Below are 16,922 nucleotides of genomic sequence, written 5' to 3' on the forward strand. Positions count from 1 at the left end.
ATGGCCTTTATTATGTTGAGGTATGATCCCTCTATTCCCGCTTTGCTGAGAGTTTTTATGAAAAATGGGTGTTGAATTTTATCAAATGCTTTTTCTGCATCTATTGATATGATCATGTGATTTTTATCTTTCAATTTGTTTATGTGATGTATCACATTTATTGATTTGCAAATATTGTACCAGCCTTGCATCCCTGGAATAAATCCCACTTGGTCATAGTGTATGGTCTTTTTAATATATTGCTGGATCTGATTTGCTAATATTTTGTTGAGGATTTTACTGTCTATGTTCATCAGGGATATTGGCCTGTAATTCTCTCTTTGTAGTGTCCTTATCTGGTTTTGAAATTAGGCTAATGCTGGCCTTGTAAAAAGAGTTTGGAAGTGTTCCTTCCTCTTGGATTTTTTGAAATAGTTTGAGGAGGATAGGTGTTAATTCTTCTTTGAATGTTTGGTAAAACTCCCCGGTGAAGCCATCTGGGCCATGACTTCTGTGTTGTGGGAACCCTTTGATTCCTGATTCAACTTCATTAGAAGTTATTGGCCTATTTAGGCTTTCTGACTCCTCCTGATTGAGTTTTGAAAGGTTATATTTTTCTAGGAATTTGTCCATTTCATTCAGGTTGTCCAATTTGTTGGCATATAGTTGTTCATAGTATTTTCTTACAATCTTTTGTATTTCTGTTGGGTCAGTTGTTATTTCACCTCTTTCATCTCTGATTTTGTTTATTTGGGTCCTCTCTCTTTGTTTCTTGATAAGTCTGGCTAAAGGTTCATCAATCTTGTTTATCTTTTAAAAAAACCAGCTCTTGGTTTCACTGATCTTTGTATTGTTTTTTTAGTTTCTATGTAATCTATTTCTGTTCTAATCTTTATTATTTGTTTCCTTCTACTTTGTGCTTTTCTTGTTGTTTCCTTTCTAAGTTTTTGAGTTGTAGCGTTAAAGAGTCTATTAGAAGTTTTTCCTGTTTTTTGAGGTAGGCTTGTAGTACTATAAACTTCCCTCTCAGGACTGCTTTTATTGTGTCCCATAGATTTGGAGTTGTTGTGTGTTCATTTTCACTTGTTTCCAGGAAGGTTTTTCTTTCTTTCTTGATCTCTTTGGTAACCCACTCATTGTTTAAAAACATGCTTTTCAGTCTCCATGTGTTTAAATGTCATTTACTGTTTTTATTGTAGTTGATTTCTAGTTTCATGCCATCGTGATCCGAGAAGGTGCTTGATATGATTTCAATCTTCTTGAACTTATAGAGACTTGTTTTGTGTCGTAACATGTGACCTATCTTTGAGAATGTCCTGTGTGCACTTGAGAAGAATGTATATTCTGCAGCTTTGGGGTAGAATGTTCTGTAAATGTCGATTAAATCCATCTGATCTAGTGTGTCATTTAGGGTCGCTGTTTCCTTGTCGATTTTTTGCCTGGAAGACCTATCTGGTAAAGTCAGTGGGGTGTTAAAGTCCCTGAGTATGACTGTATTGCTGTCAATCTCTCCCTTAAAGTCCTCTAGAAGTTTTTTTATAAATTTAGGTGCTTCTATATTGGGTGCATATATTCTTATCAGGGTTATATCCTCTTGCTGGATTGATCGCTTTAGTATTTTGTAATGACCTTTCTTGTCTCTGATTGTGGTCTTCATTTTGAAGTCTATTTTGTCTGATATGAGTATTGCTACCCCAGCTTTGTTTTCATTTCCATTTTCATGGAAAATTTTTTTCCATCCCTTCACTCTCATCCTGTGTGAGTCTTTTGTTCTGAGGTGGGTCTCTTGTAGACAGCATATAGTTGGGTCATGTTTTCTTATCCATTCAGCCACCCTATATCTCTTTATTGGGGCATTTAATCCATTTACATTTAAGGTTATTATTGAAAGATACTTATCTACTGACATTTTGTTTCTTTATAGCTGTTTCTCATTCACTTTATTTCTATGTTTAATTATAACAGTCCCTTTAACTAGCAGTTCTTGCACTGCTGGCTTTGTAGCAATAAAGTCTTTTAACCTTTTTTTTTTTTGTCTCAGAAGCTCTTTATTTCACCATCCAGTTTGATTGATAATCTTGCTGGATAGAGTAGTCTTGGTTTTAGATCCTTCTTTTGCATTACCTTGAATACTTCATGCCATTGCTTTCTGGCCTGTAGAGTTTCTGATGAGCAGTACGATGACAGCCTTATGGGAGCTCCTTTGTAGGTAACAGTTTGCTTTTCTTTAGCTTCCTTTAAGATTCTCTCTTTGTCATGGATTTTTGACATTTTAATTATGATTTGTCTGGGCGTGGACCTCTTTGGATTCTTCTTGCTTGGGACTCTCTGTGCCTCCAGAACTTTTGTGCCTTTTTCCTTGACCAGATTAGGGAAGTTTTCTGCCATTATTTCATCAAACAGGTTCTCTAATCCCTGCTTACTTTCAACCTCCTCTGGCACTCCTATAATATGAATATTGTTACGTTCTATGCTGTCCCACAGCTCCCTTAGACATTCCTCCTGTTTTTTAATTGTTTTTTTTTGGTTTTGGGTCTCTGATTGAGTGATTTTTTTCTACCTTGTTTTCTAATTCACTGATCTGATCCTCAGCTTCTTCTAATCTGCTATTTATTCCTTCTAATGTATTCTTTATTTCTGCTTTGTCATTCTTCATTTCTGACTAGTCATTTTTCATAGTTTCCAAATCTTTTTTTTTTCATGCTGTTGAGCATCCTTACAATCAGTATTCTAAGCTCTGTATCTGAGAGGTTGCTTATCTCTGTTTTATTTGGCTTTTTCTGGAGACTTCTCTTATTCTTTCATTTGGGGCTTGTTTTTTGATCTCCTCCTTTTGGCTAAATGTTAGGTAGAACTGCTAGGATTCTCAGTCTTTTGGACGGTCTCTGGTACAGGCCAATGTCAGACACAGTTTGTGACTGGCCCTGAGTACCCTGTTTGAGGCTATCAACAACCCCAGGCTTGATGTCTCCACTGCTGGGGCTGGATGTGTTTGGACAGAACCGAGATGCACACTGACTTCTGTTTTTCTAACACCTGGGTCCCAAAACAGATCAGGCAAAAACTCAAAGCACCCTGAGGTCTGCCTCAGTCTTCAGATTTGTTAATCTGATTCTCTTAATGAGCCTCAGGCTGTAGAAACTCCACAGGGTGGGGCAGCTGGTTGTTATCAGTCTCCTAACAAGCCTCAGGCTGTAGAAACTCCTCTGGGAAGGGCAAGAGGATCTCCATCAGGGTGGGGCAATTGCTTTTCCCCTTCAGTCAAAAGCTGAAAGTTCGCCTCCCAAGAAAGATGTCCCCACAGTCTGGGGGAATGACTCTCCCCACACAGTTCCAGTCCACTCCACTCTCCCTCCACCGGAGCCCAAGGTGAGTGGCTGCACAGGAAACGTTGTGGGTTGACTCTTTAAGAGGGTGTCTGCAGTTCCAGCTGCCTCTCCCTGGCAGACAGAAACCGGCTGCTTTTTACAGTTAGGTGTTATGTGGGCGCCTTTCTCAGTTCTGGTGCTCTTGGCTGGGAATCCCAGCCTGGGGTTTAGGCCCCAGAGTCCTCAGAGGGAAACCCCCCGCAGCTGAGATATCCCTCCGGACCTTCAGCTGCTGCCTGTGGGAGCCAGCCAGCCCTCTCATGCCTCTGCCCCTCCTACCAGTCTCTTTGCAGTCTCCACTTTTCCTCTTTGGTTATGAGAGTGCTCTCCAGCTCATCTTCATTTGGTTTTCAGAATGGTGTTCAGGATGTTTTTTCTATGTTTTAGTTGTAAACCTAGATTAGTCCCAGGAGAGTGTCAGTGTGGCTTCCACTTGGTCTGCTGCTATCTTGGATCTTCTATCCAATAACTTTTGTGAAACTCTGTCTTACTAAAAGTGTTCACTTTTTGCAATTAACACATGTATCACACAGTTTGGTTCTCTAATTCATACTCCCTGTAATTTAATGATTTACTCTACTACGGTCTGAAGTAAATTTTAAATTCTTGCTGTGAGAGACCAATTCTATTGGAGCTTCTTTCTCTTCATCCCAAATTGCTGGGTAGCTTTAAATTGGTTAACAATCATGATTATTTATTTAGTCATTGAACTTAAAGTAGACAGGGATGGAGATAATAAAGCTTGCAAAAATACTTCATTTGTCACTATGATTTCCAAGCCCCTTTCAGTTTGACTGGGCCATCTGACTGGCCAATGAACTAAGGAGTGGAGATTGTTCATCACTTCTGGCTCTAGGCAGTGACATAGTCCATTTGGGGTTTTTAGTCCCTCCCTTTTTCTACCTTGATAATCAAAAGGGCTGCAAGTTCCCGATGGTGTAGTGACAAGGTGGTAGAATCTCAGTCTGGCTCCCTTAATATCCGTATGGAACAGAGCTTCCGTTCCCATTCTCCCAATCCCTCCTAATTCTCATGGACATGCATGTGAGTGATCTAGAGATATTTATTGTATTAAGTCACTGGGTCTAACTTTTTACTCTATAATAACTCAGTCTATTCAAATTAATGCCTTCCTAAAACATACTTTTCTTCCAGGAAAAAATGTATCCTCTATTATTTCTAACAAATATATTGGCGTAAAAAAACCTTACAACCTGATATTTATTGAACAATAAAGATTTTAATAAATACATGAACAAGTGAGCAGATCTATATCCAAAAATAACCTTTATGCTATTGTTAGATAAAAATCGAGAAGATATTGGTCTTTGATTATTTTTAAATCTCCATAAGTATTTTAATATTTACTGTAGTATTTCCCACTCAGTTCATCATAATAATCACTTGAGGTATTTCTTAAAATGTGTAGTATCCTCGGTTCTATGTCAGAACTAAATAATTGAAATTCCTAGGGGAAACACAATGTGGCTTTCTAGAAAGCACCTCAGGTTAAGCTTATGGTAAGGAAAGTGTGAAAAGTATTGTGGTACTTGGGGTAGAGGGTGAGGGTTGAGGTTTGATGAATGAGTTGCTAAAGCAAAAGCACTTTGTGCAACCAGACTATAATGACAGGGCTAATTGTGGTATAAAAGGTCAGTTAAAGGAGACACTCATCAAGGAATAAATCTTGGGTATAAAAAATATTATGACAACACATTATAAGCATACAATTAATGTTTTAAAGTTTAAAGTGCACTTTCACATATAATCTCTCAATTCACATGATTTTTCTATGGTTAAACAATATTATCTTTATACATGAGGAAACCTAGGCTCTGATACACTTTTGCTCCAAGTTCACACAGCTAAAAGGGCTTTTTAATAAAGTGATATTTTAACAGAAAATAAGGATAAGCAGACTTTGAAGTGATACAAAAGGTCTGATGTTGGGAACAAAGTCACCCTAGTATCAAAATCTTTACTTATGATCTTGGAAATGTTTGGGGGTAGTCAAGCATACTCTTTCCCCAAGTTTGGGCATTGTCTTTGATCAAGCCTAAGAATACTTCAGGTGGTGTTTGAGAACTGCTGACATTTTATGAAATCGGTTTATAGAGTGGTGAAGATCATGAACTCTAGAGACACACTGAGTTCCCTTTCTGGTTCTGTCTCTTAGTGGCTGTGTGGTTTTGGCATTGTTGCTTAACCTCTCTGTGCCTCAGTATTGTCTAAAATGGTGATAATAATTGAACCTACATCCTTAAGTTTTAGTGAGGATTAATTGAGTAATAAATGTTAAGTACTCAGATGAGTAACTGACATATAGTAAATATTCAATAAGTGTTAGTTCTTTTATGGTTAGGAACATTATCCGTCTCTAGAAATCTATTTGACGGAGAAACAAGAGACACAGTTATGTTTTTTATACTACGGCTCATCAATAATGACCTGTTTATAGCTGTTAACTAAGTTCTGATGAGTCATGATAAGTCTTTCGGGATGCATAGTTTCCAAACTTGGCTATGACTCAGAATCACCTGGAGGCCTTGCTAAAGCACAGGTCGCTGGGCTCCACGCCCAAAATTCCCAATTCTGTAAGTCTGGGTGATACTGATGCTACAAGTTTAGGATGACATTATAATCAAATCAGATTATGGAAGGCCTTGGAAAGAAGTTTAAGGAATATGGGCTTTCTATTGAGAAGTTAGGTAGTGCAGAAGGCAAAAAAAATTAAGTGAACACTCCCATTATATCAGTATTTTCTTAAATCTTAAATATAGTTTGATTTTGTCACCCAGATTTTTAATGATAGTTTCTAAGCTTCTCTGTTATCTTTTACCTTCTCAGACAACCATTATCCTAATTTGTCATCTTTCTAGGACCCTGTATTACTATTGTGTGATTTGGTGTCTCTCCATCCTGAGGACAATGATTTTTGAGTTTTAGTGGGAATAAAAATCACCTAAGCACTTATGAAATGCAGATTCCTAAGCTTTGCTGACACATCTGACTCAATAGATTTGGCAGAGAGCCCAGGACCCTACCTCTCCTAGTGCATCCACATTGATTTAATTCAGGAGATTTGTGAACAACACATGAAAAATGCCTTAGGTTTTTGCACAGATTCCACCTGCTCTTGAAGCAAAACTAACCATTGCATTTTTTTCCCCTTCGTTTTTAAAATGTAATTTTTATTTTCAGGTGACCTTTCAGTCCCATTTGTTACATTTCATTAAAGTCCGCTTGGTCGACTTCTTTTCCCAATTTCAGCTTTTGGTATTAGGCATTTACAGAAAAGTGACTTGAAAGCAATTTAACCACAAGCTCAACCAAATTAATTTACAGAGAGTTTAGTAAACAGCCTTTGCTTTCTGTACTTAAGTGATCAATTTCAACACCTGCTTTTCCTTCCAGATGGAGTTAATTAACATTAAAATTATTATTGCCTATAGCAGAGACTTTTTTTTTTTTTTTTTATAATTCACAGTCCTCCAGCTGCATCCAGGTTCCTACATTTCTGAAAAGTAAAACAACAACAATCTCTATGAGAAGTACACGTATCATTGAACTATTTGGAGAGAGGTACATAAGAAATATCATAGGGGAAAAAAAAAACTAACATGTATGAAGTGGTTACTATATGCCAGGCATCTTCACATGTAAGATCTAGCACAATCCTCGCAGATATCTCATGAGTGCTCTTATTTTACCACCTATTTTACATATAAAGAAGCTGAAGATTAGAGAAGTTTTGTACCATTTTGAATGTTTCCACAGTTAGCAAGTGGGAAAGCCTGAATGTAAACCCCTATTTAACCAAAGATTATGCTCTTTCCACTACAATAGTGTTGCTTTGCAAACAGGTCCTCGTACACAGGGCAAGAAGAGAGCAGAGAAAGAACCCAAACACTCCAAATTTGTAGGTGGGAGTTTTAATAAGCAAGAGAACTTACATACTGTGGCTTGTCCTTGGTGGCTGAAAGATGAGTAGGTCTCTGCACCCACCTACCAGAATCATAAAAGTTTATATAAAAGCCTTAGCAGGGTTTGGTCACCTATACAGTCCAGATGGTCTCAGCAACACAATATTCTCTCTAGGTTGTGTCTTTGAAATGGCTCCAGCTAAGGGAATGGTGGGTGGAAGGAACATTCCAAGTAAAAGGGGACCATGGTAAGGAGCCTCCAATTGTCCAGGTCCAGCTTCTGATTTACCCAGAAGTCAGGTCCCCTTGATGACCTCCTCCCGCAACTAGCCTTGGCTTAAATTGGGGGGAAGTTTCAAAATTTTAAAAAAGAAATTCTTAGGGAGTATGAGGTAAAATATTTGGTTTAGGGTAGCTTGTACTGAGATAAATACAACATTTAAAATATTACAGATTTTGCACACACATACACATGCATATAAAATATGTGTGAACCCCCAGAATAATGTGGTAACACTTAAATATTTCATAATTATAGTTTGCTGGTTTCCTTGAGAACTTGTGTGCAGATGCTTGGCTAGGGGTTGGGGAGAGATCAAGGGAAAAAATAAAAAGGTAAAATATCATTGCAATGGAGTTTTTAACTACAATAATGAAGTATATAGAAGATACTCTGAGTTCAAAAACGAGTAAAATTCACCAAGGAAATGGATTTTTAGGGGTAAAGAGTTGTTTCTGATACTTCTCATAAAATGTTTCCATGAGCCTCATTTCTTAAAATTTGTCTTTATTGTTGAAAATATTACAGATGTCCCCTTTTTCCCCATTGACCCCTTCTACCCCACACCTGCCCATCCGCCCCAGGCCTCCACCGCACTTCTGTCTGTGTCCATGGGTTACGCACATATGCATGTAAATTCTTTGGTTAATCTCTTCCCACATACTCACCTGATGCCTGACTTGAAAATACTCTTTTAAAAAGAATTATTTATGATTTTGGGGCAGCTATTCATTCAGCTTTTTTTTTCTTTTTCCCTATTGAGTCTCATGATAATGATCCCATTAATTTAAATGTCATAACCCAAGAAGTATAAAAAGAATGAAGGCCTGAATGACTAATACACTTAGGAACATTGTTCATGAAAACATTTTCTTCTCATGAAAAGTCCTAGACCTGCCTTAGAGAAAGTAGTGGCCTTTTTACTGTAAAAAATTGGTGATTATAACTATTGGGGGAATAAAATGCTATTCTAAGAGAGACATAATATATAGAGAGATATAGATATATGCATATACGCACACAAATACACATATACACACACAGGTAGTCAATTCCTATTATTTGCAGTAGTTATGCTCTATAAAGTTACACAAATACTAACCTAGCAAATACTGAACATTGCTCCTAGGGGAGATACAGGGTGAGGTTCCTATGACTTTAAGTCAGCTGATCAATGCACAACCTTGTTTTATATATGAAGTCATTTTTGTTATACATTGTTGATCCATTAACATCAAAGTTACAGCCAACAGCACTAAACCTTATGCCCAAACAAAGCTTCTCTAACATGCGCATTTTTTCCATAAGGCACATCACCACCTTCTTGTGCTTAGAACACTTCATAGCACTTTAGCACTACATTTGGGGGCCATTTAAACAGTAAAATAACCAATAAAAAGCACAAAAATGAGAAAGCATGACACTGAATAGACCATAAAAGGACACGCTTGTTCCCAGTCTGAGAGCTGAAACAAGAAGGCAGAGCACCGCCTTGTTCCACCTCAGCTGGGAACACGCACACCGGGTGACTCAAAATTTCCACCACTCTGCAGATGTTGGCAAATGACTGAAAATAAGTCGGCAATATTGATTTTGAAGTTACAAATATATTTTAGTGAGTGTGCAAATTTGGAAATACAGAATCCATGAATAATGAAGATAGAGCTTTTTTCTCCATATATATTGTGTAAAATATAGGGTGCCCCCCAAAATGTATATACACACTTTGAATAATTATAAAGGCAGTGTTTATTAAAATACATTTCATTTTCAAAATTGAGCCACCAGTTGTTAAAGTGTGTATACCTTTTTGGGGGACCCCTTGTGTAATAATAGTTTATGACAGCAATATAACCCCCAAGCCACACACACACACACACACACACACACACCACACCACACCACACCACACCACACCACACCACACACTATAGAATGTTGTATCACTTTTAGGCATATTTCATTTGGAAATAATTGACTTAAAGCAGTTTATTTCTCTATTATATTTACAATAAATAAAAGAGAGTGCTCTTGCTACCAGTATCAAACTATACTATAAGATCATAGTAATCAAAACAGCATGTACTGGCATAAAAACAGACATATAGATCATTGAACCAGATCAGAGGGCCCAGAAATAAACCCACACCTTTATGGCCAATTAATATTTGATAAAGGAGGGAAGAACACACAATGGGATAAAGACAGCCTATTCAATAATTGGTTGGGAAAATTAGACAGATACATACAAAAAATTTAAACTAGATCACCTTCTTATACCATACACAAGAATAAATAAAAATGGATTAAAGACTTAAATGTAAGGCACAAAACCAATATATATATATATATATATATATATATATATATATGAAAACATAGGCTGTAAAATCTCAAACATTTTTCATAGCAATTTTATATATATATATATATATATATCCTTGAGCAAGGGAAACAAAAGAAAAAATAAACATATGGGACTACATCAAACTAAAAAGCTTCTGCACAGCAAAGGAAACCATCAACAAAATGAAAAGACAACCTGCTGAATGAAAGAGCATGTTTGCCAATGATACATCTCATAAGGGGTTAATTTCCAAAATTTATAAAGAACTTACACAACTCAACACCAAGAAAACAAACAACCCAATTGAAAAATGGGCAAAGGACCTGAATAGAAACATCCCCAAAGAGGACATAGACATGGCCAATAGACATATGAAAAGATGCTCAAAGTCACTAACCCTCAGAGAAATGCAAATTAAACCCACAATGAGCCCTGGCCAGTGTGGCTCAGTTGGTTGGAGGGCTGTCCTGTACACCAGAAGGCAGCAGGTTTGATTCCTTGTCAGGGCACATACCCAGGTTGCCACAATGAGATGTTACCTCACCCCTGTCAGAATGTCTATCATCAATAAATCAACAAACAACAAGTGCTGGCCAGGATGTGGAGCAAAGGAAACCCTTGTGCACTGCTGGTGGGAATGCAAGTTGGTTCACCCACCGTAGAAAACAGTATGGAGATTCCTCTAAACATTAAAAATGGAGCTGCCTTACCACCCAGCAATTCCACTTCTGAGTATATATCCAAAGACACCTGCAACACTATTTTGAAAGAATATATGCACCCCTATGTTCATTGCAAGGTTATCTACAATAGTTAAAGTCTGGAAGCAGCCCAAGTGCCCATCATTAGATGAATAAATAAAAAGCTGCAGTGCATTTTACACAATGGAATACTACTTGGCCATAAAAAAGAAAATGTTACCTTTTGCAACAGCATGGATAGACCTAGAGGGTATTATGCTAAGTGAAGTAAACCAGTCAGAGAAAGACAAATATCATAGAATTTCACTTATATGTGGAATGTAATGAACAAAATAAACTAGCAAACACAATAGAAACAGACTCATAGATACAGTGAATGGACTGACAGCTGTCAAAGGGGAGAGGGGTTGGGGCTGGGTGAAAAAGTGAAGGGAAGAATGAAAAAAATACATAGAAGAATTAAAAACCACAAAGATACCACCATATGGTAATTACGAGAGGGAAAGGGACATGTGGTGGCAAAAGAGACTTGGGTGGTGAGTGCACAATGCAGTGTGCAGATGACCTACTATAGAATTGTACACTTGAAACCTGTATGGTTTTTTAACCAGTGTCACCACAATAAACTCAATTGGGGAAAAAAAGAGAGAGAAAGAGAGCTGTGTTATAGTCAAGGATATTGCTCAAACTCACTGCTCTGGCTTGTAATCCCATTTAAAACTTTCTAGCTCTTAACAAACTCCCTAAGAAGGAATTCGGTAACTTAAAGAGGGAGGAGTTAAGTAACTCTTGGGATGGCTTACTGTGATACTTGGCATTCTGTTTTGTAGAATTTGACCTGTGTCTTAACTCTCAATCTGTTCTCAGCGTTAAAGCATTAAAAGCTATAAAGCAGAGAGGTGATTCAATCACATAGGTTCCTTTGCTTTTTGGGGGAGGGTGGGTTGTAAAGGTTATTTGTTTTTGTTTTGTTTTAATCAATATGCTAAGGAAATATACCCAGAATATTTAATGCCTATTGTATTACTGAGCTATTGCTGTGCAACAAAGCATCCTCAAAGTCAGTGACTGAAAACCCCAACTGTTTGTTCTCACTTATATGTCTTTCAGTTGGTTTGGGCTCCTCTGGGCTCGGGTGGGCAGCTCTGCTTCGGGGTCAGGTAGCCGGGCTGTTCGGCTTCCAGGAGCAGGTGGTAGGTTCAGCAGAAGCGGCTCTGCCCACCCAGCTCTCGTCTCCTGGGCAATCCAAGGCTAGGACAGACACACAGATGGAAAAGCAGGGATGCCTAAGGCCTCTTAAGGACGAGGCTTGGAATCCTCACAGTCATGTCTACCTTATTCTACAGGACGAAGTAAGTCTCAGGGCTCAACCCAAAGTTTAGGGATGTACGTTCACTCTTTAGAAGGAGCTACTGCAAAATTATAGGGCACAGGGCTTGACTACCGGAGGGAAGGAAGAATTTGAGCCATTAATTCTCTGTGTCACACTTGCTATTGTTTGACATCAAGCTGATACTACTTAATATGTCTTAACAGATGTAATAACGTCTCCCTTTTCCCCTCCTTCACCTCTTTCTCTATCTATCTCTTTTAATTATGTCTATTATGCTAATTATGTAATGGGGATCCTGAGGATTAGAGGGTCAAAGTAAATTGCTCAGAGTTACTCAGAAAGGGAAAGATCCAGCATGCACATGAAAGATCGTAAGACTCCAGACCTGAATTCCTAACCACCACACTAGTTTGTTGAAAGAGATGCTTCCTGCATAGTAGGGCCTGAAATAAACCCCAGGTTTGCCTTTCTTCAAAGCTCATCATGCCACACATCTATGGTGGAAGAGATTATTGTTTATTGTCCATCACCCGATGTCAGAGTATAAACTCAAAGAGGCAGGTTTAGTCTCTGTGTTCACTGCTGTATCCCAGACAGCAAGACGTGTGTCTGGAACCTAGCAAGCCATCTGTAAACATTTGTTGAATGAATGAATGAACTGCCCACTGAGGCAGGGTTTTCACAGTGTATAAGCTTCGAAAAGAGACCAATGTGATTTTATGATGAATGCACGATCTACAAATCATCACTTCTGTGACTTGGAGAAAATTAATGTTTAACAGCCTCAGTTTTCTCTGAAATGATGAGCAGACTGTCAGGGTCTCATGAAACAACTTTCATTTTTGACAGTTTCATGGTTAATTGGAATTCCAACATCTGGCCTCTGGAGTGTAGCCAAGAACTGGGAATATGCCGGACGAGAGACAATATATAGTTTCTGACCACATGAATTCCGACTACATTTTCTGGATCCATTTATAACTTCACTTAAAATAGAGAACTGCCATTCGCAATGAAGCTTCCTCCTTCCCCTCTCCACCTGCAGCCGCTTACTCTTGTTTCACTCCAAGCATGCGATACGATTGCTTCTCTAATTGCTAGCAGTCACTGTAGCTGGGAGAAGGAAGATAAGCTGGCGTTCGGCTAGATTTCAGGCAGCAGAGAAAGTCTGCTTTGCTGCTACTATTCCTTGATTGGTATTATAGGTGGTCATGGGAGAGAAGCAGTGTTAGTTTGGTGGGTCTGCTATGCACAGACTGGGTGTCTTCAACAATAGGAATGCATTTTCTCACCATTCTTGGGCAAGAAGCCTGAGATCGAGGTGTTGGCAGGGTTGGTTTTTTTTCTGAAGCTTCTATCCTTGGTTTGTAGGTGGCTGTGTTATCCCTGTGACTTCACATGGTCTTTGTTCTGTATGCACTCATATGTGTCTCTGATTTTTTTTTTTTTTTTGTAATAAGGAGACCAGTCATCTTGGAATAGGATTCTCTCTAATAGCATCATTTAGTGTTAATTATTTCTATAAAGGCCCTATCTCCAAATACAGTCTGAGGTACTGGGGATTAGGAATCCAACATACAAATTTTGAAAGGACTCATCGAGCCCATAACTGGGCGTCATATGGATGAAGAGAACAAGAAGTTCACTTTTTATATTTGTTAAAAATGCTTCCTTAATGCTTCTTTGTTCTGACAAGTAGGTCCATTCTTTGAGCTTAAAGCTAAAGTTACCAGAACAAGCCAATCATTCGCAATGGAAAATCCCCACTTGGAGTGGGTGTATGGTTGTGCGGGTGTGGGGGTAGGTGTTCACTCACCATGGAAATGCACTTTGAGGTCTTCCACACAGAGCCACTTTAAAAATTCAAAAATGTGTAAGTCACGGTTATAACTGAAATAATGGCAAGAATTCTTGTTACCGACCCCTTCTGCCACAAATGCAATTGTTTCTCCTCTGCATAATCTGTTTCCTAGTTTTGAGTTGATTGGTATTTCCAAAAAGGGTACAGTTCCTATTTTTCTGGATAGCTGAGTGTGTTGGCAATTCAGTCTGCCCCTTTGTTTCTAGCAACATTACATATTTGTTAACTAACGATCAACTAATGAAATAGTTTCAGGGAGGCTCTCACTGCGGCCTTCCAGACTGACAGCAGACCCTTCTCTGGAACAATACTTTCTAGTCTCATCCTTTCAACTCATTTCCCGCAGGTTAGAAAGCTGGCCTGATGAATCTCTCTAGCTAATTCCAAGCTGTGGTTCTTCCTCATTTACTATTTGAACACCCTGATCTATAGGTAACAGTTAGCTCCCAGGAATCTTGCTATTACTTAGCATATTTTTTTTAAAGCATAAATAAAAATAAAATAATTGGTTTCATTCTTTTAAAAATATGAGCTTTCCTATATACTATCACATTTTTATAATGACTTTCTATGTGCAATATATTTTTAATATTTAACATAAATATTAAAAACAATTACTCTCTTTGAGTCTCATCTATCATAATTCTGGAGCTGAGAATGCCATGGGTTTTTATAGGGTGATTTAAATCACATAGCTTATTCTGATGCTAAGGGCACTGATTATTCAGCCCCTGTGATTTTCCATATTTCATTGTCTGCCACATGCTAGGATTGATATTTCTGAGTTGGAACTCTCAGTATGTTAATCAGGACTCAGCAAACTCTTGTCTGGGCCAAATCCTTACCAACCTGCTGATTTCTGTGAATAAAGTTTAATTGGAGCACAGCCGTATCTATTTGTTTAAATAGAGTAGAGTATTTGAGAAACTGCATGCCTGTAAGCCTAAAATATTTACTGTCCCTTTAGAGAAGTTTGCCAATCCCGTATTATAAAAAAAGGCTAAACAAATATGACCATCTCCATTTTTATGATATCTGTTTAAACAACTACAGGCATAGACTCTATCTAACTGGAACTATTTTTATTCTTAATGCATTTTAACCGTAGTTGATCCCTAAAGAATTGACTGAATTTACTTCCTTGCTATGAACTTTTAATATCCATTGTACAGATTTATTATTGTCAACAAAATGCATTTTGTCTAAATACCATGTATTTAAATAGAAGCTGTGTTAATGTAGCTCCTACAATATGATTTCTATGTTTACTATGAAAAATACTCAGTTTTTATATTTTTTATTTTTATATTTTAATTATTCTTTTTTTTTTATTCTTTCAGTGTCGATTTTGTTTGGAGGTGGGTACTAAGATGTAAACTGACTGGTAAGTGACATCCCATTTCTTAATATGATACATTTTTTAAAAGTAGACTGTCTGTCTCCCTGACTTTCAAAACTATGACTTACAGGGATTGGAATATTCTATTCTTGTAGGTGAAGTACCTAGAGAAATATTTTACCTTTTATATTCCCTCACTGCATGACATGAAAGGTGAAATAGTTGAATCGGCAAAGTCGCAAAATAAGGGAATTAATTGATTTGGAGAAAACTCTATGTTTGTACTGTCATGAGTTACATTTTAAAGGAAAGCAAGAGTCCATATAAATAAAGAGAAATAGAGAAACTAACTTGAGAGGAACTTTGGATTGCTAATTTCTATGAACAGTGTAATTTTCTTAGATTTTATGTCTTTAAAAAAATTCATAGCACTTCATGAAAACTATGGAACATCTCTGAAATTCTTCTTTCCCATATATGGCTTAGAAATATGAAAATAAATGGTTCAATTTTTGTTGTAGAATTTCAATGGGATGAAGTATTTAATTTCTTTTATGCATCAAAGTAATAAACTCTTGTTATATTATATTTAACTTTTGTTATATTACATAACTTGTTATATTTTATTAATAAATTCTTGAAAATATTATATTTCCCAATATTGTGGCATGCACATTTAATAATCAAGTTTAATTTTATCTGGGATAAAATTAGTTCATTTAAAACTAAGTATTTTTTGAGAGTTTTTAATACTTTTAATGACTGATGGTATTTTTTGTTGGTAGTCATGTAATATCCAAGTTGAAATAACCATAATTGCAAAGTCATAGGTTTTATCATGAACCTAGTTTCTTTCCTAACAATGGAAGTCTAGTTTCTTTCCTAACAAGTTAGATGTTGTGAGGATGTCTACTCCTTAGGGATCTATGTAACTTAGCTGAGAAGCAATACAATAAGAGTAGTTTTATTCTTGACTTAATAAATTACAGTGATTATTACAGAGGAATTGTTGGTGCTTGCATCTCTCTATTACCTCAATAAATAATGTAAGATATCTTGAGAGAATCATTGGAAATAAAATTACATATAATTTTTAATTAGGATTTAGAAACTGGAATTTATATTAATGTTTATATGGGATATTTTTATTTTACATATCTTAGCAATACATTTTAAATCACCTTCTTTAGAATACAAGAGGAAATTTTAGGAGTTGATCTAGAACACAGAATATTCTATAGAACTTAATACTTGTTACCATTTTATAATAAAGTTCATTTGTTCCCATAGCATTTCTTTTTAAACTATTCATTTTGCAAGTGAGACAATGCTGTCTGATATCACCGCAGGCAAATATGATAATGTTGAACAATTATCTCAAGCTACATTCTAAGTATCAGTTGAGAACATTCGGCAATAAAATTGTCCTGAAATTTTTTTTAATGGCTCATGAAAACATAAAAAATATATAAAAAAATAATGAAATATAGAATGAATGAAAGGAAAAAGAAAATTAAAAAATCAATAAATAGAAAATGCAGGAGTTGCAAAGTGAGGGACTAAATCATTGTGTACAAACAGGATTATTTTTATGTGAATATGCTATCTGTAAAGTGGAGACTCTGGGCATCGGATGATATGTTTGGTTGTTTGATACATCTTAATATTAATGTTATTTTAAAAATAAAGTGTATAAGATATAACAAAGCATCTTTTTTGGAAAATAGTTGATACATGTGTTTGTTATCTTAACTAAACACTATGTGATTGGCAGTCATATTAGAGAGAACC

The 16,922-nt window shown here is 36.8% G+C and overlaps 1 protein-coding gene across 1 annotated transcript in view; it reads left to right on the top strand.

The window, feature by feature from the left end:
* The window catches only part of TENM4 (teneurin transmembrane protein 4), a 2,309,694-nt gene that overhangs the window by 262,533 nt on the left and 2,030,239 nt on the right, over window positions 1–16,922 (top strand). Inside the window, exon 2 of the mRNA XM_081155445.1 lies at window positions 15,133–15,176. The gene's annotated coding sequence lies outside the window, so the exon portion shown is untranslated. The remainder of the gene's footprint in view (window positions 1–15,132; window positions 15,177–16,922) is intronic.

Source organism: Miniopterus schreibersii, assembly GCF_964146895.1.
Source record: "Miniopterus schreibersii genome assembly, chromosome: 12".
Classification (NCBI taxonomy): domain Eukaryota; kingdom Metazoa; phylum Chordata; class Mammalia; order Chiroptera; family Miniopteridae; genus Miniopterus; species Miniopterus schreibersii.